This window comes from Stylophora pistillata, chromosome 2 (assembly GCF_964205215.1).
Source record: "Stylophora pistillata chromosome 2, jaStyPist1.2, whole genome shotgun sequence".
Lineage (NCBI taxonomy): Eukaryota > Metazoa > Cnidaria > Anthozoa > Scleractinia > Pocilloporidae > Stylophora > Stylophora pistillata.
In genome coordinates this window covers 20,893,041-20,919,246 of record NC_142520.1, presented here as the reverse complement: position 1 = coordinate 20,919,246, position 26,206 = coordinate 20,893,041, and the positions used below count along the sequence as shown (strand labels likewise).

At 39.9% G+C, this 26,206-nt stretch overlaps 3 pseudogenes; all 3 read left to right on the top strand.

Moving 5' to 3' along the window:
- The first annotated feature begins 1,351 nt into the window (after positions 1-1,351).
- The window catches only part of LOC148737703 (uncharacterized), a 90,415-nt pseudogene continuing 65,560 nt past the window's right edge, over positions 1,352-26,206 (top strand).
- Positions 11,330-12,415, top strand: LOC148737707 (uncharacterized; annotated as a pseudogene).
- Positions 24,962-25,714, top strand: LOC148737706 (uncharacterized; annotated as a pseudogene).

The following is a 26,206-nucleotide window of genomic DNA, read 5'->3' as shown; positions in this document are numbered from 1 at the left end:
AGTTCTGGTGTTAACTAAGGAAGACGTCTGTTGCTGAATAATATTTATTTGTCAATACGGTCATTGAGGATCAAATTTGGGTTCAAACGTCTTCATTTTTCTGCATCATCCCATCAATTGTCCATTTATTTCAGTGATTTTTCCATGTGATAATTAGCGCTTCTTTCAAAGGCAAAGTTTCTTTCTATTTTAGTTGGACGTATGAGTTTAACGAGTCACGAGATGGAAATTCTTGTGTTCACTTTGAATTGATTAAATAAAACAGCAAAACAAAACGCGAAAAACAATTAACAAAAGCTGTAAAAACATTTACCTTTCTCTCCATTTATTCTCCGCTGCTTAGGTGGACAAATGCGATAAGACTCTTTAAGTGGAGAGGGAAAATCAATATTCAATCTCAGGCACTTAATATAATAGCTTTATACCTTTCCCGTCTACGCTAGGTACTTGATTATTTGATCCCACTGGCAACGAAATTCGAGTAATTTACTCTGTGTATTGTCAAAAAACTCCATTGCTGCCGCAAATGTCGATCCTGTTTGTGAATACGTGTCTGTTTAGTACTCTAACGGAATATTTATTCTTTGCTAGTTATCTGTGGAACGTATAGTCCGTTAATATTCGATCCGTTTAGTGTCCGTTCAATAAAATCACAGAGAAATTTACTCTACTGTGCATTTACCTACATGGTTTCAAAAAAAGGTATGAAATTAGTGAAATATAGCACTTCTGTAAAACTGATTAAAATTTCATTTCTCTCCATGAACATTGCTACATTGTTTTGTTGACCACTTGCGAGAATTAAGAACCACATTCAAATCGTTAAAATTTCAAAAGGCATGGAAATTTAGCGGTAAGATCTTTGGTCTCTAGAGTGCAGAAGAGCGTCTTCTCTGAATAAGTGTTTTGCATTTAAAACGTACGCTGTAACTACAGAAAATAGAGGAAACATTGACGGCTAACTCCTTGAACCAAGAATTTGAAAGTTAATTAAATGACAACTATCAGTCGGAGACAAGAAGCAGCCAGTTTGTGAACGTTGAAAAATATAATTGCAGGATGAGGGACTTATCGTATGAGAGCAAGAAAAAAAGCTATATGACATTTGTTGAGTGTTCCAAAAACTCTAAATGCAACACTATATTTCTTGTCTAGAGGCCGCTAAACAACAGACGGAAAGTGAGAGGCAGTTTATTTGTGATGAAATCATCTCCGCTATAAATATACGAGAGAGCTTGAAAAAACCTGATTGTTTTGAAATTTAATTTGAATTTGAATCCTGAATGCAAAGCGAGACAAAACTAAACACACTAACTTTACTTCTACAGAAAGCAAACTGAAACACGTGACGATGGTAACTTCAGTGGCTAAGTGGAGTTTCATCCTCTTTTTCTGTAAGAACCACAGCTATATACGACTGTTGTCTACAGTTTTAGCTAAAGTAATGAGCATTTGAATCTGTTGTCTAATGGGACGGAAAGGAGCCCATGAGTAGCGTGGGAGTGGAGGAAGGGTAAGATGTTTTGAGAGGTTAGGAAAAGGGCGAGCGAAAGAAGGAAAAGAGGAAAGGAAGAGAGAAGAGTGGGACGGAGTGGGGACTCAAGGGTATGACATTCAATTATTATGTTATGTTCATCAATAAACCACTTTCCTTTATCCTCTAAAACACTTCACTTAAGGAAACTTACTTTTAAACGAAAATAATTCCGAAGTTTCCTAATTGGAAGGGGAAACCCGATTCTGCAGAAGCTTGCTGAATCTTAATCAGATTGTTGAACTCGAACACTGAAAGAGGAATTCTTTTCGGCTTTTGGGTAAATGCTCCAAGGAGCGACCAACTTGAGAATTTTATTTAATTTTGTCCTGTATTAAATATTTAATTTGTACGGCTACCCTCGTAGTATGTTTGGGAATGGTACAGTAATGATTGCTGTTAATGTTTGGAATCGTCAGGGCATATGGGGGAGGTTCTTTTCCTGCTAGTTTGCGTACGTATGGAGTGGACTGTGCAGAGTATTGTAACATAAGATATTTTCAATATAGTGGGGTCTAACTAGTGGTTTTAGAGTGCTTGTACACTGACAGAAGACCTTGGGAATAACATGGCGGAACTTGACATGTAGACCTCCTCTTTAGACTTTCTCTTCTTGTGGGCTGATATCATTTAACATTTATTTATGGTGTCTATCACTTTTCTGTTGTTGTAAACTGAGAAATTTACTTGTCGCATTTGATACAGTTTTGTTGAAGTATCCTCAAGAAGCCCAAGGATGGAAAAGAGTTCCCTGGTTTCCGGATTCACATGGTCTTTCAGTTCCAAAAGGAAAATACGTGGAACTAAACTTTACCATACACAGCTGGCTAGGGGTTTTGGAACCTTGTATTCAGGGTTATTATCTTGAGATCCGTGATGGCATTAGTCAGTCGGCCAGTGTTCTTGATGTGCTTTGTGGAGATCAAAAAACCGCTGTAGTGCGATCTAGTGGACGACACATGTGGTTAAGATTTTTTCCTTCTGACCGGTATTATTTTCGAGCATACTACATGGCAAGATCCTTCAATCAAACAGGTATGATGTTCTTTTGCTTATTTCCTCTATAAGGCACACGGTCAAAAGCTCTAGATTCAACTGGAACGTCGCGATATAGATCAAATTGTATTCAGGAAATGCAACGATGGCCTAGCAGCATGTTGTAGTATCTATTAGCTAATCAAGTAGCTTTATATTTATGATTAAGTTCAGATGCAACGCGCGCTCTCCTTGGTTGAAAAAGCGTGCTCTTTCTGTGATTAAAACACGAAGCAGAGCAAAAGTTGTCTCGCCACCTGCCAATTTGTACTGTCTTGTTTTTTATTTCATTAAATGAAAGTAATTTTTCGGAACAAGCGAGCCGGCGAGTAGCAATAGAAGAGCCAAAAAGAGGTTGTAAACATGCCATGCGCAATAATTTGCATTCTTATAACGTCAGTGGAGACGCAAATCCTCAAAGAGAAAACGAAATGGACAGTCCGAGTTTTGAAGATGTTCACGCTCAGTTCGATCCTAAGCTAATGTGCGGGAATAAAAATCAAACACAGCTAACACCCAAGTAATATAGATAGCTTCGTGTTAGAAAAAAAAGAAAAGAACAAAACTGGAATGATGAAAAATATAAACAAACTCGCAGAAACGTTAAAATTCATGCAAACCATGTCGGCGTCAATCTCGAGCGACTGCGATCATGCTGAGGTTTATCGCGGCTACCTCATCACGGCAGTCTCTGATCATCGCAGTGTAGCAAGCCTCAGAAAATATGTCGTCCGCCCTTCGCGTGAATTGAGCTAAGAGCTTGCTCTGATATCGTTTTTGCTGCTACGTGTATGAGTGGAAGGCCACATCGGTCTCAGTAGCTGAGTTTTATGGCACTGTCATCCCGAAGAATCTTCATGTTCCTGTGAATTCAGCTGCCGTTCACCAATAGACTTGCCAAACTATTTCAGGTTGTGAACTTTTGCAGATGGTGAGCTTTGATGGTTTGACATTTTGACAGCTTATGACCGAGTTTTGAGTTGACCGAGAGAAAATCGAAAAATGTTGCACACAGTCGAAAATCGAGAACCTTGATATTTTTCGCAGAGATACCTTAAAGTGAACTTAGAAATTTAGACTTGCTTCTTTCAAGATTATTCACGAAAACTGAAATGAGCGTGGGTAGCCGTAAAATGGCGGAAATCAGTGCCTCGGATATAAGCAAATGAGCTTTGTTCATAATAAACGCAGATTAAAGAAAGCAAGCTCGTACCAGTTTGATATTTTTGTATAGGAAGGATTGAGGTGTGACTCAAGTCTTGAACGGGACCATTTCATTTAATTTGGAACTCATGGAACGCTTTTTAAAATCATCAATACTTCAATATTTCACCATTATATTCCAGCAGACTTTCAAAAGTCGTTTTCCCTATGCGGTATAACTTAGAGTCAATGCATGTTCGGCTCATAATAAGTGGAAATTGTTTTGTTTTAGGGATGTAAAATCAGTTTACCGCTTTTCATTTCCGTACGGAAAAACCAGTCTGAACTTTTTGAAAATCGTAACATCGTTATTTATGTTACGACATAATCTCATTGGGTAACCCGTGGTTAATTCCAGATTTCTAAGCAAGTTTTAGCGGTTAGCACGTGTTTGATTAATAGGATAACCTCGCATAGCTAACGACGGCAGATTGGTTTTTATCCGTGTGACTATCGTTTCATTTCCGTTTCAATTCTATTTCCGGTTTTGCGTTACGTTCGTGTCACGTGACAATTTCACGACAACTCAATCATTTATACCAATGGGTAGAATGTTCTTATTCGAGGACGTCGAAGAAGTCGAAGACGGGAAGCGTCTGACACTACTCCAGATTTAACATACCCAAGCGTTTGTCACGGAAGACAGACACTATTTCAGTCGCAAAAACACGTTTTATTGTTTTCGGCCAAGAAAATAACACTTTTGATTAACTTGCTGATTAGATAGTATAGAATATGTTTCTTGGAAGAGTGTTTCAAACGATACATCGGCGTTATATCCTGTGGTATTATTTTAACATCGGCGATAAATCGTTCAGCTCCTCGCGAATCATCGTTTCCTTGAGTGTTATATGGTTTGAGCTCAGCGATATATCGCTCCATGTAAGGTAATCCGGAATCCGGAATCCAGGTAATTTTGGTCTGTGGAATCCGGAATCCATGGCTTTGGAATCCAGAATCCAGCTGATGGTATCCGGAATCCAACCATCATTGTAATCCACAATCCAGGTTTTATACTAGAGACGCATTATCCGTCTGGACGAACTTGGGCAAACATTTGTAGTTCGTCCGGTTATGCGTCTCTCGTGTAAAGACGGGCATAAGACGCATTATACGTCTAGACGAACTTTCATTTGAAGTGCGTCTTGAACGACGCACTTCGAAAGGTAGTTCGTCTGGACGCATAATGCGTCTTTGTGTGTAAAGACGGGCAACGGACGAATAACGTTAAGAAATGAGACCGTGTCGGAAAAAAGCCAGCGGTTATCCGCCCAAGAAAACAACATGGCGGAGTCAAGTGCAAAAGAGCGAAGTCGACCATGGACAGAAACAGAGCTCAAGTACTTCGCCCTTGTTCTGGCAGACGAAACAAACAAATTTGCTTACAAACTGGACACGCTTGCGTTGAAGAAGACTGCAAACAAACCTGTCTTCGAGGATATAAAGAAAGCCTTTGAGGAGCGCATATCCTCCGAAGAATTTAAAGAAGAAAATGACAGAGAACATCGTCAGTCTAAATCGAAAAAGGCTTTAACTCATCTGAGAATTGATGTTGAAAAGCTTCGAGTGAAATTTAAGTGGATAAAAGATCAATGGCGTAAATACACGGATCGCATCAAGAAAGGTAGTGGTAAGTCACCAATAAAAGAGCCTGAGTGGTACAAAATCATAAATCCAATTTTTTCGGACACCCATGGTAACCTGGAAATTGCTTCCAAAGCAAGAGATGTTTTGTCTCATGAGAATTCAGACACAGACAGTGACGAAGAGCAGGCAGAAACAAGTCATAGCAGTTATCAGGAAGATGATGGTGAGGAAGAGTTAACCTCCGCAAGTGAGAGTGGAACCGAAGGTGTTAAAAGGAAAGTTTTAAAAAATTCATTGCACGTAAAACCATTAGGTCGTAACAAACGAGTAAGAAGTCAGTCCCAGGCCATAAATGAGATCGCAAAGAGTTTTCACGCACTTGGAGAATCACAGCAAAAGCGTTGTGAAAAGATGATGGAAGCAGACAAAGAAAGGCATGCTGAATTTCTTGCTTTTCAGAAAGAGCAAGCCGAATTGAATAGGCAGCATGAGCTAAAGATGCTTCAAATCATCATGAAATATTCAAATCCTCCACCCCAAGGAGCACAGCAGCATCTCCAACAACAAACAATACCTGTGCAGCCTCTTGTACCTTATTACAATCCAATGCCATATAGCCATACCCCTCCAACCAATCAAGTGGCAAGTGATAGCCAAGATAGCCACATTTTAGACATGGATAGCCAGAATGATCAAAGATCCATGCGTTGGTATTAGCAAGAGTTCCATTAAGGGTGGGGGACTCATGTTTATGGAGGAGTTGGTGGGGGACTTTTCTTTTCTATAGACAGGGTCCTCTATCACACTTATCTTTATTGAGCAATACTGTGAATTTAAGGGGGCATGAGCTTCCCTCTTGCGTATTGAAACCTCAGACATGTTATTACAGGCAGTTGTGTTTACTTGTAATCCATTTATTGTCAGTTGTGATAAAGGTACCAAAATGTAACCAGTAATCCAGACACTAACATCATTACTGTTCTGTAATTGAAACAAACCATTGTTACAAAGTTTAACGGAAGTACAACTTTATAACACTTCTATAGAATTGGATGTATTGGTTAGGGACTGGTCATTATTTATGTAAAGGGTGGGGGAGGGAATTTTTTTTAAGCAATAAGTTTTATTCTTGACCCACCCCTGAAAATTTTTCATTTACTGTTTGACTCACCCCTCAAATAAATGTTATTTTTTAGGCTATGACTCCCCCCCCCCCCACCCCCCGCCCCAGTATGCCCTCTATGAGGATGAGGTTAACAAGAAGTTCCAACAACAAATAAACAAGAAAACAGCAGCAAAAATACTTGTTATTCTTTGAAACCAAGGCTGTTTTGCTTTGGACTGTCATGAATTGGTTGGAAATACCATTGAAAGACTTGAAATTATGTAAAAACTTATGTCAAGTAGGTAAAAATACCAGTTCAAGTCTTTCATCATAATATTTCAAGCCAATAATTCATATCAGACTGTTAAGCAGTCTCAAGCTTTTAACCAACCTCGGTTTTTGAGAATGACAATTAAGTATTTCTTTTGTGCTGTTTTTGTTTAGTTGATATAAGAACTTCATGTTCATTTTTGTTGTTGTTGTTTGTCCTCCTATTTTTGCCTTAATACATGTCATTTTATACTGCCTTCAAGAATATTCCATCTCCTTTCATATAAAAAAATAAACCTGACCCCCCTCCCTATGATTTTGTCCTACTCCCCCCTTTTTACCAGTTTATCTAGTTGTTTGGTTGCTTTAGCAAAGAGTATTTTACTTCCAGATTACTTAAAATAACTTGAAATAGCAGTAATTTTTACACTGATGGATGAAAGGAAAGCAAAACTTCTGGTTCATACTTAATGTATCAACAAATATTATTTGCTATATCTATTGTGAAGGGAAAATGTTTGAAAAATATTTTGAATATCAAATTTGAATCTATTTACATGTAACAAAACCTGTTTTCCATCAAATCTGCTAAGGATCAAGTAAAGTTCAGTTTCTCAGTTTTTGCCTTTGTTATTAATTTGAATACAGAATCAAGGGGCTGCATTTCTTTCCTCTCTGATATCCCACAACCAATTGGCAACGGCTTCTCTTGTTGTATTTCCATCATCAGCTTGGGCATCTCCATTTCGAATCAGATTAAGTTCATTGACCTGAAGTCTCCACCTGGGGTTACAGGGATCACTTCGGTGGATGCAAAGATTATGGAGAGCAATGCAGGTCATGATGATGAGGGAAATGTTGTCTAAATGACATTCTGTCTTTTTGTAGAGAATTCTCCACCGCCCCTTTAACATTCCATAAGCATGTTCAGAAACTACCCTTGCAGAGCAAAGTCTCCTGTTAAAATACCTTTGCTTAGGTACCCTTGTCCCATCTTTGTATGGTTTTAGAAGCCAGGAATGGTTGGGAAAGGCTGAATCACCCACAGTGGTAAACGGAATCTCCCCATGAGGGTCAAGATTCAAAGACCTGTTAGGAAGCACGTGACCAGATTCGATGTCAGAATAAATACCACAACTTCTTAAAAGCCTAGAGTCATGTGTGGATCCTGGGGCGCCCACTGCAGCCCACATAAAACGCTTGTTATAACCAATGAATCCCATGTTTGTAACTGAATACCTCTTCTTGTAACTGTAAAAGTTCTTAAGTTTAGTGCTTACGTAAACATGAAACCCATCCCACGCCCCAACACAAGGAAACTCCCAATTTCCCAGAAAATTTTCCAGTTCTTGACTCCACTCTTGTAGATTTCTTGGCAGGTAAACGAATCTGTCATACAAACATCCCACAATGGCCTTACAAACGTCTTGGAAAATGATGTGAGCAGTTGATTCTGCAACCCCAAAGAGGTCTCCAACGGTCAAAAACGTGCACCCGTGTGCTAGTCTGTATAGACATAAAGCCAACTGGGTAGCAGGCGGAGTAGGGTGAGGCTTCATGCGAGTGGGCTCCTTCACGATAAGGTCTTTAATTTCGCTTAGAATAAATTCAGAAGTGTCTCGAGACACCCTTAACCTTTTCTTGAAAGATTCTTCATCCCAGTTTTGATATCCGTTTGTCCACCAATTTCCGTTCCTCAACTTATCATGACCACGCTCGTTTCTGTCGCTTTTTGTAATCACGATTGCTGACATAACAGCGGGCTGTGAAGCTTCAGTTTCGAACTCCATCTCCCTACGAAAACGTTTCTTTGCCATTTCTTCCTTTAACCTATATTGGTCACCTAAAAACTCTTGTTCTGCCTTTCTCTTACGGGAAAAAAATTTGAGAAGTTCAAGCGCGGCCGCCATCTTTAAATTTTACCGCCAAACAAGGCACACTAGTGCCCATTCTTTTTTTTTTCGCCGCGCGGAATATCTCGTTCGTCTTTCGTAGTTCGTCTTTTTATTCGTCCCGTCTTTACACTAGACGCATACCACAAGAGACGCATTATCCGTCTGGACGGATAATGCGTCCTCTAGTATAAAAACGGCCGTTGCTGTAATTCAGTCTGTTGTGATGGTTCCAGGGCCTCTTATTGGTCTTTGTCAGACACCATTTCGACCGGGCTTTTCGACTTTTTTCCCCGTTGCGCTTTTGTAGTCGGAGGTTTGGATTCTTTTCCTGCTTGGGCTCAATTGGAATTAATTTTTGGATTTTAGGTAACTCAAAGAATAATAATATAAAGTATCTTTATTTTTGGCCGTAGTGTCAATATAATTTGGATATATCAACAAAGTTGAAATGGTAAATTGACCACCGTAACAATTACAAAAGCTGACGTTTCGAGCGTTAGCCCTTCGTCGGAGCGAATAGTAGTGTCAATAGTCGCGGTGGTTGCAGTTACTGGCTTCTTTCAGGCACATGTCATTACTATCACTCAAAGAATCACATGTTGCACGTGGTGTCGACGTGGTCTCTTTTTCATTCAGTCCAGATTCAATCAGTCAAAATGAGGCATCTCGAGAGATCACATGGGATATTTTCTTAATCGATCGTTATCAATCTTTATCAGCGTAGAGTAGCGCAAGAAAATTCATGGGCCGGAAAGGTACGTACGTCTATAAATTCTGTTTTTGGGACTTTGATCGAAATCTTTTGGCGGCGTGGATTTGAATAGATCAGCGCGTGTGAAACAGAAATAACTTCGAGCAGCTCTTATCTGTCTGTTTCAATCATGATCAGAATCATGAGCCAACGATGTTACAGATTTACGGTATAGGAGTCCAAGAAAGAAAGAGAGAAAAGTAGAGAAAGAAAAGAAAAGTTCCAGGTCTGTGGAGTTGTCGTTGTTTGTTCTGTTCGTGTTCTCTGCTCAACAAGCAACACTTGTTGTGCGAACACTTATTACTGAAGCGCTTCTGTGATCAAAATTGTATTCGAAGGTGACAGCGTTTCCATACCTTTTACAGAAATTATAATTAAATAACTACTGATCCTCATGAAATTCTATTGTTCTCTCTCTGCATTAAGTCAACGATTGTAGTCTTTAAGATGACAAAACAACTGTATGACGAAAACGGAGGCGGTCCCTTCTGTTGGCAGGGAAATTATCAGGGGTAATATAACTAAACGCGCTGAATAAGCATGCTGCAATGTAAAAAATATTGGAGTGTCCAGGTTGCAATATGAAAAATATTGCAATTATCACACATAGGTGCGACTAAAATCGAAGATCCAACACAGACACAGAACAATAGGATTCTATGGGGATCAATAATTATAATAGATAATTACTGAGGCATATGGCATTATGAGAAATATTGAAGCCAGCTTCGGCCTTCGCCCTCAGCTTGCCGCAATATTTCTCATAATGCCATATGCCTCAGTAATTAGCCATGAAATCGAGCAGTTCATCAATGAAACGAACATAATGTCTAACTTTTTGTCGAGGCTCGAGGCTCGAGGGATTCATGTCGAGCGCGAGGGTAAAATTGTCGAGGGTGGCGAGTACCTTTTTTTTTTGTTTGATAAAGAGAAATTAAACCGAGTTCAACTAAAATATATTAAAACGATTAAAAAAAAAAACATTTTTTTAAGATACCGACTGCCTCAAAAATATATCGAGGGGGGAAGGGTGAGGTAGTGAATAGCTCGTGGACATTCCAGTTCCTTTTTAAAAACCTGATCAGTTTTCAAAGAATCAAATTAAGAACCCACATAAAGCTCATATTTGATCATAAATCTGGTTAGATTTTACCTGTAACTGTAACATCAGGAAGCGAACTAACGTGTCTAAAAAAGCGAAGAAAAAGCGTGACGTCTTTATAATTGGTTTCACAACATGGGAAGCAATCCAGCTTTCAAGAAAACTCTCCTGACATCATATCCAAGCTCCAGACAATAAATTCTCCCCCGGCAGAATTGGTCACATCTACTGACTTCTAAGTAAAACGACAGATAATATCGGCAAGCAAAAGTAGGCACCATAGTTCCGCTCCACTTTGCAGGCTTCGTAAGTTTTTACGAAAGAAGTGATTGGAACCGGCTTGGGAAAATTGGAATACAAATCTTGGTGGCGATTTCCAGTGTCGGTAACTTCAGGCCTCATGGGTATTGCAGTGACAGATGGTGGAACCGTGCTCTTGTCCTCCAGCAAAGAACACTCAATGTTCAGCTTGAAGGAAGAGGAGATGCTTGGGGGTACAGAAACCCTAACAAAAGTTCTTGGAGAAACTGCAGGCCATTGTGATGGTTTCCAAAGTTGATGGAACAAGCCTACTGCTTTGTGCGTATATCGAAACACTGTTTTCGTATGCGATACCGGTAACAAAGCAGTAAAAGTGTTGACGACAGCAAAGGGACTGATCCCCCTGCAAAGTAAGATGTCCCAATATGCAAAAGTGTTCTGACTCGAGAAGAAAGCCAAAGAAGATGACTTACCAAGCACATTTGAAGATCATGTGAAGTTTGTCGAGGAGTTGGTTGCATTTCTCTCTAACAACAAAGAGGAGGCCCTGGAGAGGACGGGAAAGTGGAATTCCAACGGTCCCGACATGACCATACCTCGATGCACCCGACAGTCCTTCCTCATAGTGCTGGAATCGCTGACCAGCCTTACCAACACGCTAACGGAGATTGGGTCAGTAGTCACCTTCTGGACAGGATCTGTTTCCAAAGCATGACAACTTTGGGCATGGAATGCTACTTCAAAAGGATACAAGTAGACCACGACATGCCTACAGTGGCTAACTACGCCTACAGAAGAGCGCGCTGCGTGGAAGACGATATCCCGCGTATTTATCAGAAGGATTTCTTATACTTCGCTGGGCCCAATTTATTTTATCCAGAGAAAATTATCAAAGGCGAACCGCCAAATATCAAGAAATGACCAAACAAGAAGTCAGCAATCACTGAAGGAACAGGTAGGAAAGAAGAAGACTCAAGGTGAGAAACTGTGATGCGAGAATTTGCTGGGGAGTATGAAAGAGGCGTAAGACAGGAAAATATCCGTTCAAAAACGAAAGAGCTAACTGGCACCCTTCCTTATGCACCTAGTATGAGTCCCACTGCCATCATAGTCTCATTAGAGGGAAGCGAAGACGTAACAACAGCCTGCCGAGTCGTGGATGCTAATATGGCACTGCGGAGTACGGCTGTACGGGTGCAAACCATTTACCAGAAAGACAACATATTGGCAGTAAGACACAACCGTGAAGAGAGATCTCACCTTTCTGGCTAGCAGTTCTTCTGGAGGATGTACAAATAAAAGTGAATGGTGTAAATTTTGTGCACCAAAGAGTATTCCTAAAGTGGCTAAACCAGACAAGTGGTTCACTAACATACACCTCCGGTGATTCCTGTAATGGGAATTCCCCCAAGTGCATTCTAACCCGAGTACTCGACTTTTCTTTCCATGGATCAGACATAATTTTAACAACGGAGGAGGATAACAAGCTGTAGAATTGCTAATGGAGACTATGGTGACGTTCATGACAATGAGAATGAAACTGCAGGATGAGGGAGAAGTATCCCTCCCGATAAGACTGCCGGGAGTTAGTTTATCAGGACGGAGAACGACACGGTTTATTCCAAGACAAATGTTTTCTGTCGCGTGCGTAGCTGGTATTATAGTAACATAATTGGACTATCTTCACGCTATTTGTTGGTAAGCTGTAACTGAAGTGTTACATTTCTGTGTGGCAATTAAACTATTCGGAAACGAATTATGTTTCAACATGAAAAGCACTGATTTTGGCAATGTGTGCCGTGTCTATTTTTTTCTTTTTAACGCTGTTGTTATTATTAAAATTAGAATACCCCTTCCACGTTAGTATTTCCACAACGATATTGACTCAATGGACTTCAGAAACTGCTCATATATTCACAATCCTCTCGGGTTGGGAAAATATTTATATTTTATACTTATATTTTATATAACACAATGTACACTTCGGGTAAAAAAAAGAAAAAGCTATTTTTGGGAAAACCAAGAACAAAGGGAAAATAGAATTTTGAAATCTAGAATCCAGCCACTTATGGAATCCGAAATCCACAAATGTGGAATCCGGAATCCACATACAGGGAATCCGAAATCCACAGTGTGGAATCCGGAATCCAAGACTCTCTTGGATTACCTTACATGGGGCGAGATAATTCTCTGCAGTTTTCGCCTCCCTGATACATCGTTTACATTCAACGTTTACATTCAACGAGATGCTGCCGCCTAACGATATCTCGTTTACACTGGGCGATATATCATTTGCGGTCGGCGAGAAATCACTACCGTTACGCGCTAGATTGGCGAGGCAACATGACTGCTCGGCGAATTCTCCATCAGACTGATGCTGTATTTGTAGTAAGCATAATGTGTGATTCTATTCGAATATCTGTCTCTTAAGTATAAAATCAAATTTGTGACGACAGAGTAGTCAGCAGGCCATTAGCACATGGGTGCAAAGTCAAGTTTCGAAGTTAAATCGAAAATGAGAAGTCCACGCTTCCGCGTTCTCATTGCTGTCAACTAATAGGAGAAGCCGTAACAGGTTGTTTCCGACTAACGCTTCAATTCGATCTACTGCCGGCCGTGTTTGAAAAACTTTGAAATCCATTGTACAACTGTAGGAGGACCCACCCCCAACTCCTTGAAAACCCCTCTGATAACTATTTTTGATGGAAAATTATTAAACTCGTTGTGAGTGAATGAAGACACTGTGGCACGGGTTTTTTCGGTGACTAAAGATGACATCGTTAGACGGAGGGATACTGAAACTTTTACGCTAGAATAAAAAATAATGCGCCGATTAATTAAATGGAAAAGCATCGACACGGCCTTCCCCCGGGAATTTAACTTTTGAAGATTGGTTCCCGCCCCACTGGGACAAAATCACGTTCAACTGCCCTTCCCAAGTGCCAGTTTTTGTGGGTCTCAATGAGGTTAACTGTTAGCCGTAAATCGGCAAAAAAAATCAGCCGTTAGGTGTAAAAATTGACATATTTTAACCGCAAGTCATAAAAAAGAGAAGCTAACCGTAAAAAATTAAGCATTAGCATAATAAAATTGCCAACATTTTAATCCTTAGCTTATTATGTCTCGTGTTTCTCCCTACACTTCTTTCGTGCTCTAGCCGCTTCCTGTGTGCTCTAAAACAGAACAAAGTACAGTCAGGAGTTTTCTATTTGTTCAATCAAAATAGACAGACAAACAGCCATAGATAGACACGGAGAAATAGACAGAGGAAGAGAACGACAAAAGTTCTTCGAGACTGCCGTCAAAAAATAAAGACTAATTAAAAAAAAAAGAAAGAGAATAATGAATTGTTCTCAAATTGCAATGACATTTTCAAAATTGCACGCACGATGTTTTTAATTTACGTATCATGCCTACAGTTTGCTTATTCTGTACGTACAGATTAATCTAACAGTTACTAGCCCTAAAACATTTTTTTTATCAATTACTTTATGCAGTCACACCAACCATGAGAGAGGTACTCAAGACACAGGTTGTATTTTTGAACAGAACTTCCACCTTGTGGTGCCCGGTGAAAGGTGCGCCGGCTCCATACGTTGTATGGAAGAAAAATGGTGTTGTTATACAAAATAGTACCAGTGTAAGATATCAGTTTCTTGTAGCTGCAGAAAATAACGTGAATTACAGGTGCGAGATGCGAAGAAATGAAAAGATATCAACGAGAGAAATCAGCCTCAGCATTGAAAGTAAGCATTTTTCGTACACCAGTGTGATAGAAACATATAAACTATTGATTGTATTACCTTGACCTGTATTGTTTAATTCATTTCTTAACATCTTGTTTAATTTATTAGCATCGTGTTAAATTTCTAATTATCTCTCCTCCCTGGGTCGTTTCCAGTGATGTAGTCGCTCTCGGCCTCAAGCTACCCTGGTCCTCCAGACTACGATAAATCAGGAACCTGTAAATGACATTATGTTAATTAGTTATTCGATAGGATCATACTTTCTTTGATTAAATTTGTTCTTGGTTGCCCCTTAGTTTATTATGGCATTATATTGCCAACTGGCCTGCCTCCAATCAGTTGGGATCAGATGTTTTAAAGGCACTGATTTTATCGCATCCACATCTCACGAGCTGAGCCTGAGACCTGTTTATCATAGTCATTCGATGTTCATTTGTCTCTTAAGAACCTCTCTGTATTGCCATATACTTTAAGGAGAATGCTGTTTTGAAGTCTGTCTACCCTAAAGGCTAATTAATTAAGAGATTGTTTTCTCGAACAAGGAGGAAAGGGAAACCGAGTAAAAACAAACAAAATTCCCTTAGTTATAGGCCTATCTGTTTTTCCCATATGATTAATCCGTACCTATATGATTAACCCGTACCTATTATGAAGCGGATACTTCACGTTTAAGGTGGCTGGTACCAGTTTTCATCTTTTTGATAGTTTGTAACTTTAAAAGAATACAACAAAAACACTGAGCAAGGCCAGTTGAACACTTTTACAGGGTTGAATTATATAATAATTGGTTATTCAAAAATAACTGTCATTTGGTCACTAGTAGTTTCCATGGCAACGCTTTCATAGGAGACATTTATTCAGACGCATTTTGTAGCTTGTGGCTTAAATCATTCGAAGAGTAACTCGGTGACCCCGTTTTTTTTTTTTTTTTTTTTTTTTCAGTGATTGCTTTTGGCACTTGAAAAGGAAAATGCACAAACGTTTTTAAAAAATTCAACAAAGCACAATTTCAGAAAATGTAAAAAAAAGGCAATTTTCACACATCGCAAATTTTATTCCATAGAATTTTCTAGTTTTATTTCTGATGATTCCTTACGACGTTATTGTCATATTGGAACAATAAAAAGAAGGGGTCACCGGACTTGTTTTCATGCAATAGCTTTCGTGAGTTTAGGAATTTCCACGCGCGTCCTCGCGCATTTAAAAATCTGGATTCTATAAGATCGACATTTGCTCATAATCTGTTATAGCTACTGCTGACGGTTGCTTGTGCTCGCGCGAGCGCCTACGATCTGATGTTTACAGGCGTAAATTCGCGTTTACTGCTAAGAAAATGATTAAACAGCTGGCAAAGAAAGCCTCCTGGGCTCATCTTAAAGATTCTACACACGACCTCTGGCTACATCATATTATTTTCCTTGAAGTTTCAAGGTCTTCTTTCACTTCAGGTAGATTATCCTTCACTTGAGTTCTTCTTTTTTCGGTTGAATATTTCTTTTAGATATGAAGTGAAGCAACCTTTGCTTCGCCGAAAATCGTCTTCTTTATCTTAGTTTTTATCTCCTGCCATCACTGTGGCCGCTCAAAACATCAAATACACGCTCTTATTTAAACTTCTCACATAAGCAGAAAAGAAACCACGCGCCGCCATCTTTGTTTTTAATTTTCATCCTTTGATCTCGCGCTTCTTTCGCACGTTTCTCTCGCGCTTCACGCAAGAGTGACCTGTTCCCCGCGCGAGGAAACTGGTACCAGCCACCTTAAGGGATCTCGCAACTTTAAGCTTGCTAAAATTTTCAATCTTCTTCTCTCGTTCTTCTCCATCATGAATCATCGACTGTTTTGGTTGTTTAATTTTTAGGGCAACATTTTCGTAGTGTTTGTATTTCTTTGTAGACTATCTCCCTTTTGTCCAGGATCAAGTTTTCCTCGATTTTAAAATAATTCCTTTTCCATTGCAATGCAAACTCTTTGATTATGTTAGTCATGCTTTCTTAAGCCGTCAAATTTATTGAAGGGTCCTTTATGTCTAAATTCCAGAGTGCCCAGGCCCTTGTGAGTGCAATGTTTTAAAGGGAACGAACAACAATCTGCTGCGGGTGAACTGTAAAGGGAAAGAATTAATGTCATTTCCATGGAAAATTCCCCTCGCCACAGCAAACTTGTGAGTATAAATGAGAGATATCGAATGTTTAGGTGGCTTGTTAGTTGTAGAGTGAAGTGTAGATTATGGAGCAAGTGAGTGTCATTCTTCATTTAACTGCGTGGAAACTATTTCTAGATCAGTTTAAATAAATCTGTTTCGCATAGTTGTAACTGCATTGTAATAGGTACCGATAATGACTTGTACAATGGATAAAAAAAAAGACTATATTGTCATCAGTTTTGAAAACTGTACTTATCAAACACAGTTGTAATGATATCTAAACATGGACTTGAGTGACAACCAGCTGAACGACTTGTCTCAAGACATTTTCAGGAATAATACTCACCTGGGTTGGCTGCGAGCTAAGAATAAACACATCTCTATTGTGTATAAGTCTAAGTGTAACGATATTGTAATAGGTACTGGCAATGATATTTTGAATAACAAAATGATATTTTGAATAACAAATAGCAGTATTTGTAATCAGCTTTGAAAACCATAATTTCGTAACAAAGACTTGAGTAACAATCAGCTGAACCACTTGTCACCAGATGTTTCAAGGAACAATACTCAACTGCGCAGCTATAAGCTGATATTAAACAAATCTCATGTTGTGCATACTTTACTAGGCACAACGATATGGTAACAGGGCGGAGTAACAATGATAGCGGGGCTCCCACGCGCGCGAAGCGCGCGTGGAGCAGAGCCCCATTCCCATAAAACATGGTCAACCTCTTTTTTTTTGTTGTCATGTGACTGACCGAGCCAACGTGCGTACGTACGTACGTACGTGTCCTCTGTCATGTATGCTATCACGAAAATACTATATGATCAGATTTGAAATATGGCGTCCGCGTGGCCGACCCTCAAAATTTCCAAGTCGGATTTTTCGTTCATTTGCGATCGAGTTAGACCTTGTGGAACTCAGAATGTAAATTAACAATGCTGTAGAATACTCTGCTGGGAAAAGAATGAATATCAAGGTCTTAAAGGTGACATAATAAGCTCTCGAGTCAACGACACTACGATTCTCTAAGACGTTGCGAATTATGGACGTAAAGTGAAAACCGAACATTCGGACTTCAAGCAGGGCCTAGCGACAATTTGACGATTCGATGGCCCGGTAAATATTATGTTCGAGTAGCAATGTGTTCAAAAAGTATTGTTTAATAGAGCATTTTGCGTCAAATTGAAGTTTTTTTCAGAATTTTCAACATATCGCTGCGCAATTTCTGGCCTTGAAGGCAGGTAAACAACGATCTAAGCATCATGCATTTTACCGCGTGGGCTTTGTACACGTAAGAAATTCGTCCGTTTTCGCTTATAACAGCAAATAAAGAACTGTTTTGAATAAATCTGTCGTTATGAAATGTTTCTTGGCCATTTTGATATTGCTTCCGGTTGATAGATTTCATGGAACTTGAGATCTCTTCAATCACGGACAAATTCGCATATTCCCTTTTGAAATATGATCCATATGCACAATTGCACACATGCGAAAATATTTAGCGATTTTTATTGTTCATCTTGATTTTTTAGTTAAAAGGTAATAGGCACCTATCGCTTTTTTCGTCGGAAATAAGTTCTTTAATCAGTCTTCTTTCACTGGAGCTTATTTTTTGGAAAAGATGATTTTTAAAAATTTACTGCGAATTGCGTTTACCTTCTTGGTTTCTGCAAAAATTTTGACTTTTCACAGGCATGTGTTACACGCTTTTAGGCTTGGCTAAATCTATATATTATGTTTACTAATAAATAAATAACATATATCTCATTAGCTTTGTAAACCGTGCCTATTCAACACAGTTGTAATGATTTCTTATTAGGGACTTGAGAGACAATCAGTTGAACGAATTGTCATCAGACATTTTCAGGAAGAACTCGGATGATATTCACCTGCAATGGCTGTAAGCTGGGATTCCTTTCCATATTTCATTAATTGTGATCAGCTTCGCATTACAAACTGTGCCTACTGAATACACGTGTGGCAAATTCGGAATTAGGACTTGAGTGACAACTAACTAAGGGACTTTCCGTTGGAAATATCCAGGAACAGTAATCAATTGTGATTGTTCTAAGACGCTCTTTTTTAATCCATTGATTCTTACAATCATACTTCATCAGCATTATAACCCGTACGTGTTAAACACGGTTGAAACATTTCTTGAAGTGGTGTTGAGTACACCATCAGCTGTACAAGTTTCATATAGACATATCTCAGCTCAATAAACTGGAGGTTGGGGTTTAAACAAGTCAATTTTTTTTTCAAGAGTTACACACGCTGAGAGTATTTATTTCTGAAAGTTATCATTTCCAAACTGATGTTCAACCATGCGTCTAGTCTCAAGAAGACATCAAAGTAGTTGTGGGCGTCAAAGAAGAGCCCACGTGTAGCCGTACCCTCCTTCCCCCTCCCTCGTAAACCTGACACAAATCGTGTTCTGTGATGTGACTCTTTTGAAAGAAAGTGTATAATGATTCTTTTTTTATTGGTTAACCTGATCGTTCAATACTTTCGTGAATTCTAATTGGCTAAAGTTGGTAGTTTTCTTCCATACTGACGAATGATATTGTAAACAGAAAGCCTTCGTTATAAACTTTACTGACAATAGCCATCGACGACGAGTTTTTTAAGAAAATGTTGTGCGACTTTCGGGAAAGAGAACTTTCAAGAAGAAAGCAGAAAGCCATATGTATATTTTTCGAAGGTAACGATGTCTCCGTTTTGCTGCCATCTAGCTATGGAACATCTTCAATATATCAGGCCGCGCTAATAACCGATCGCCTCTCTTTTCTGGAAGAAACGATTCACCATATTTCCTGCGCCACCCGTTAAAGCTCTCGTAGAAGACCAGTTGTACTATCCCAATAGACCTGGGTCAAGAGAATTGTTTGCCTTCTACTGTTGGTCTCTTTGCGAACAGCAATGCAAAGCTAATAAAGCTAGTTGTTACTTGCAGCGATCCTTTAGACCGAAACACGAGTCGCTCTTTCTAAACACTTGCTTTTCAAGAGATTCTGCGGAAAATAGTCCAGCGTTTCTCAACAACCGTGACACCAACCATGACACCAACCATAAATGTAAGCAGAGACTGCGTGAACTTTGAAATCTTTATGCGTAAGTGCGAAGCCAATCGAACATTGGTCTTTTCTTTCTCTGTACCAAAATCACTCATAATCTTTTTCTATATCCTTAAAGCAAAGTCCATGAACGCAAGGACTGAATCGTAAATTCACCCCAAAAATAATGGAAAATTACTTCATTTCAGTGTTGTTGATTACCTGGATTACCTTTCACTCTAGAACGTGCCACTTCGTAAAAAATGTTATCAAATTACTCATGTCTAATCTATGCAAAATTATGTAGTACATAATTTTGTATAGATTAGATTGACGTTACAGAACATGATTTGTGTCAATGGCCAGGTTTCGTAGACGCTTCCTCCCTTCCGTTATTCTTCGGGAAAGATTTTTCAATGGCGTTGCAATGCTTCGTTATATCTATTCTTTTATAAGAAGTAGGTCTTGCTCAAAAATTATTTTCTTTCCTCTTTTATCTTCTTATTAATTTTTTTCAATACTATAAAATCCCACGATTTTTTATGGTAGATACTTAAGCAAAAACAAGCTAAAGAGCCCACCACGAGGCATTTTCAGTGGCAAGTTTACCAAGCTCAAGGGCCTGTAAGTTACCACCGCTCATTAATAACCTGAATTTTAAGAGAAAAGATCAGAGAAAATTGATATTTTCAATAAACTGAATCTTTTATCGAATATTCTATGCAGCTAGTAGGGACAAGAGGACTTTGTTCGAAGCTCTACATATGATGCATGTATTATCTTCGGGCACTAGAGGTATAGCTCTCTGCGATGCTGTTCGCTCTAGAAGGTCACAGTTGTATCCTTAAGCATTTTGTAAAACAAAAGTATAAGTGTATCGGATGCAATGGTGACCTCCACAAACACTCCTCTTGCAGTGGATACTATTTCAAATTCCTATCTACATACGATTATGCACTTTATCTTTAAAAAATAGTTTTATTTTGTGTCAGCAAAAAAAATCTATCATCTCCAATAAGATGGTTTCGCAAAATTCATTACGATCTTGAAGTCCTTTCAGCTGAACATTAGAAATGGGTTGACCAATGGCTTACTGATTTAATAGAAGAAAATGAAAGATGAGCAAAATTGAATAATTGTTGACAGATTCACCTAAGAAGGTCTTAACAGGGAGATAGCTTTTACGGCTACCATTTGACCTTTCTTATGGGTGATGGTTACTTCTTTTTTTTTCGCTCACCGCGCTTAACACGAATTTATAAATTATAAACTATAGTAATGATGAAACTACTAGCATATAAGGGCAAAGTAAACAGAAAACAATTGTCAAGTGCTAATAATAGTAAGAGCACAAAGGTCAGATAAGCTTGCATTGATTGCACGTGCAGCCAACTATTGTCCAATCACAACTGTTCTTTCTCTGTGTCAATCAAACTGTGCTTAGCATGCCTGCTTCGGTTCAGTGATTTATTACAGTAACTAAGATCACAAGGATAAATCATTTGCTTTGCCTTGGTTGTTCCTTCACTGTTTAACGCTTCAAAGAGTTCTTGGTGAACACAAAATATTAACATCCCTCTAAGTACGCTTGTTCCAAGCGATGCCTTCGACGAGAACGAAGAAACGCAGCCAAGCGCAAGCGATACCACGACCACGAGGACGACCATCGAGACGACGGCAAACTCGAAGTGAAGAGTAACGTACTGCCGATTCTCTGCCTCAACATATCCAAAATAACGATCAACAACAAGACCAGGACCTCGAAAACTATAATCATGAATCAGAACCGACGGCTCAACTTTTTTCGGAGGATCAACTAGCTACGATACATCCTCGGAGACCCAGGGGCTGTGGGTCGATTTCAAGTTGGGGCATGAAGAGCCCCTGGCGACATTGTCTTACAAGACTAGTTCCAAACGGTCGTAGTCATTCTGCCATCTGATTAGTGCCAGAAAGTCTTTGTTTTTCTGCCCAATCAGAGTGAAGCATGTTGTAACACGGACAAATACTAATTGCTCAAATACTCGCTATGTTTGCTTGGGCGGTGCGACAGAGATTTGCCTGAGGTGAAAAGTTTCAGTCTCAGCACACAATGTAAGAGAAAATCGATCAGATTGTCCGCTAAAATCTTACCGGAAATTATACTGAATACTTTCGCAGGTATCACTAGAGAACGTGCTTTAAAGTTTGCGAGGTTTTTATACAACATGATGGTTGCAGTCATTGATATTTCGCTTTAGCCGCTAAACGAGATTTAAGCTTATATCTTTCTAGATTATTTGCATAATTTGCTGTGACTGAAACTTTGACAATCCCGTGAAGTTATTTCGTCGCATGGGCCACGCAGGTATGTCGAGCAACTGGCGCTTTCGCCTACGTAGCTTTCTGCTCTCTGTGCGTGCAAAATCTAATCTTCGCTTTGTAGTAAAGTCGTTCACAATACGGCTTAAGTTCGTGGACGATCTCCAGCAAGCGTTTACAGAGAGCTTAGCTGTGTTTCCGGTTAGCTAATTAAAATCTGAACAAAAACTTATTAACAAAAACATCGTGGGAAGGAGAGATTTATTCGGGGAGTTATCGAAGGGGTTTGGAAAGAGTTTAATCCTTCAACTGCTGCTTAAAGTGTTGAAATTCTTGAGCTAGGCAGGCCACGGATTCTCTTTTAGTCCCTTGGTCATTGTCATTTCACCTCTTCTGTCGATTGTCGAAGAACAAGTTAAATACCTTTGAACATTGGGAATCGATCCGTTGCTGCTTTCAATGGGAAAACAAAACCAAAGACCAAGAAATATTGGATGGAAAGGGTGGGTTTCCACAATGTATCCGGCATCGGAAGTGCTTTATTGCAAATGTCAGCTTAATAGTACAGGGTCATCTACCCACGTCTAATAAGCAAAAGTTTCCACGCTTAGCTTTTCTTTTTTTTCAAGCGAAGATGAGATTAGATTTTAGCACGCACAGAAAGTTGCGCAAGTACCAGTTGCTCGAAATACCTGCGTGGCCCGTGCGACGAAATAACTTTGCGGGATTGACAAAGTTTCAGTCATAGCAAATTATGCAAATAAACTAGAAAGATTTAAGCTTAAATCTCGTTTAACGTTTAAAGCGACATATCAATGACTGCAACCATCGTGTTGTATACAAACCTCGCAAAATTTAGAACACGTTCTCTAGTGATACCTGCGAAAGTATTCAGTATAATTTCCGGTAAGATTTTCGCGGACAATCTGATCGATTTCTCTTACATTGTGTGCTGAGACTGAAACTTTTCACCTCAAGCAAATCTCTGTCGCACGGCCCAAAACAAACATAGCGAGCAACTGAGCAACTAGTGTTTGTCTGTGTTACAACACACGAAAGGACTCCAAAGCACACTTCACTCTGATTGGGCAGAAAAACAAAGATTTTCTGGTACCAATCACATGGCAGAATGACTACGATCGTTTGGAACTAGTCTTGTAAGACAATGTCCCCAGGGGCTCTTCATGCCCTAACTTGAAATCGACCCACAACCCCTGGGTCTCCGAGGATGGCTACGATACGGACCATCGTTCAAACAACAGTCGCCGAGTCATGTCGGGACGTCGCTACGAAGCAGCTCGTGCCGCTGTAAATGCCATTCAAAGTCGAGAACCTACTATGATTACTTATCATGAAATTCCACCTCATAGAGATCCACCACCAGCCCAAGAATCAGAACAACTGACATCTATAGTCCCTCATCAGGACATACCTGCCTCCTACATGAAGGAAATTCAAACCGGTTAGTTTTTTACCTATCGAGGCTTCTACCTAAAAATCTGAGTGTTTATGATGACGAGGATATTTTCAGTGATTAAAGTTTCCAAGAAAAAAATAATGAGAAACAAATTACAGAGATTGAACAATGGACCACAGCATTCTCGATTTACATGAGTGCATTTACTCACAAATACCCCTTAAGGGCACAGGAATTACTTCAGTATCTTAGTCTTATTCGATATGCCACTAGAGTCCAAACAGGGTTGGGATGGGCGATTTATGACCATAAATTCCGCCGAAAGGCCAGCTTGGATAAGTCACTGGTCTGGTCCCAGATTGACCAGCATTTATGGCTTACAACTTTTACTGTATCCACTATGGCACTCAGTGAGGAATATCCTCTTTTCAAACATGGACCCCACAGCAGTGCCTCAAAGGGGGGCGTTAGAGGCACCTGCCATCAATATAACAGAGTCGCGCAATGTACCAGGGATCCATGCGAATACCAACACATCTGTAACAGATGCAAGGGCCCCCACCAAGGGCTTGATTGCCCATCCCTTCTCTATAACAGAAGTCAGGACAGGGGGGACACTCCAAACAAAATGCAGCACCTCCCCACCACTCAAAATCAAGTAACTCCTCCAGCCGACACAATTAAGGAGTCCAAGGGGTCCCTCCCCACCCCTATTAATGTAAATAGACTTGAGATGGCTTTAGGTGATAACCCAGACAGGATTTTTGTTTCAAATTCACCACAAAATTTACGTCAGGGAGCAAATATTAGTTTCTTCGGACAACGCTGTGCTCGATTCTCAAAAAATTTACCTACTGCCTTGGCACAGCCTGACGTCGTGAAGGCCAATCTGGATAAAGAGGTATCCCTGGGGCGGGTAGCAGGTCCACTTTCAGCACCCCCTCCCCCCCCCCTCTAAACTTCCAAGTCTCCCCTATTGGCTTGGTACCTAAAAAGTACTCTGATAGGTTTCGCACTATTTTCCACCTCTCCTTCCCAAAGTCGGGTATATCTAGCATTAATTATGCCATAAATAAGGAAGATTTCAGTCCCAATTATATAACCATTGACACTGCTATAGAGGGAGTTATAGCAAATTTTCCGGGCTACTTCCTTGCAAAAACCAATGTAGACTCTGCCTTTCGTTTGATACCCCTTAGACCTTGTGACTACGAGCTATTTGGTATGCAATGGGAAGGAAAATTATACTCTGATAAGGTTCTGCCATTCGGTTTGAGAAGTGCACCATTTTTGTTTAATCAGCTGTCAGATGCAGTCGAGTGGATCCTTCTAAATCATTGTGGCATTTCCTTTGTCTGTCACATTTGAGATGATTTTCTTGTTATTGAGCCCCCGTCCCCTACTTTTCGCAAACACATGTCCTGGTAACAGAGCCTGTCTAGCATGCTATTGGCATTAAAAAATTTGGGAATTCCTACTGCACCCCATAAAACACAGGGTCCCTCTACAACCCTCGAGTTCATGGGGATTGTTTTAGACTCAGAGCGCATGGAGGCTCGGCTTCCCCCTGACAAGGTAAAACGCCTTGCATCATGCTTTACAACATTTATAGGCAGGAAGTCCTGTACTTTACAAAAGTTACAGTCGCTCATTGGCACTTTGAATTTTCCCGGAAAGTTATCCCTCCGGGCCGGCCCTACTTGCAAAGTATGATCAGTCTCACTAGGAGTTTTTTTTTTACCTCACCATCATATTAAGTTAACCCAGGGTTTCTTTAAAGACCTGGAGATGTGGGAGGATTTCATTTGCAATTGGAACGGGGCAAGCTTTTTTCTGCTCTCCTCTTGGATTACATCGGACGTCCTATGTCTCTACACAAATTCCTCTGGTTATGGTGGGATTTTTAAAACTCACTGGTTTTAGGGTTCATGGGGACCTACCCAAATGTTAGGACAGCCCGGCATCTCCATTGCATGGCAAGAACTGTTTGCCTTTATGGTTGCATGTCATCTGTGGGCTAACTCTTTTTCTAACAAACGAATAAGGTTTTTCTGTGACAACGAATCAGTCAGTATTGTTAACACAAAAAGGTCCCGTATTCCAAGGGTTATGGACCTAGTGCGTCATTTGACTCTTTTGACTCCAAAGTTTAATTTCTACATAAGAGCAAAGCATATAGAGGGTAAGAGGGATGACATAGCTGACTCCCTCTCTCGCTTTCAGATGGACCGGTTCAGAGAGCTAGCGCCGCATGCAGATCGAGATCCCTTTCTGGTCCCCCCAGCTCTCCTGACTATCTAAGAGCTGATATTCAGCGTTAATCTCAATCTGTCAATTGCTGAATCTACAAAGCAGACCTATAGTACTGAAAAAAAAAGTTTTATTGAGTTCCTCTTCCTCTACAGGCCTTTAAATGCTCAGTCTCTACCTACAGACGAAGATACTTTGATACAGTATGCTGCGTATCTGGCAAAATCTGTCAAACATTCCACTATCAAGGGCTACTTGGCAGCTGTATGCCACCCTCACATTCGTTGCGGCCATCAACTTAACCTTAGAAAATTCCTTCGTTTACATCTTGTATGCCATGGCATTAAGCGATTTCAAGGTAGCTCAATTAGAACTCGGTTGTTAGTTACGGTAACTCACCTCAATCTTTTCTATTCTATTTTAGCAATTGAATATACATATAACTTTGACTCTCTGATGATCTGGGCTGCTATGACGTTGGCTTTCTTTGGTTTCATGCGGTTAAGAGAATTGACCTGCAACTCTAAGTTTAGCCCAGACACT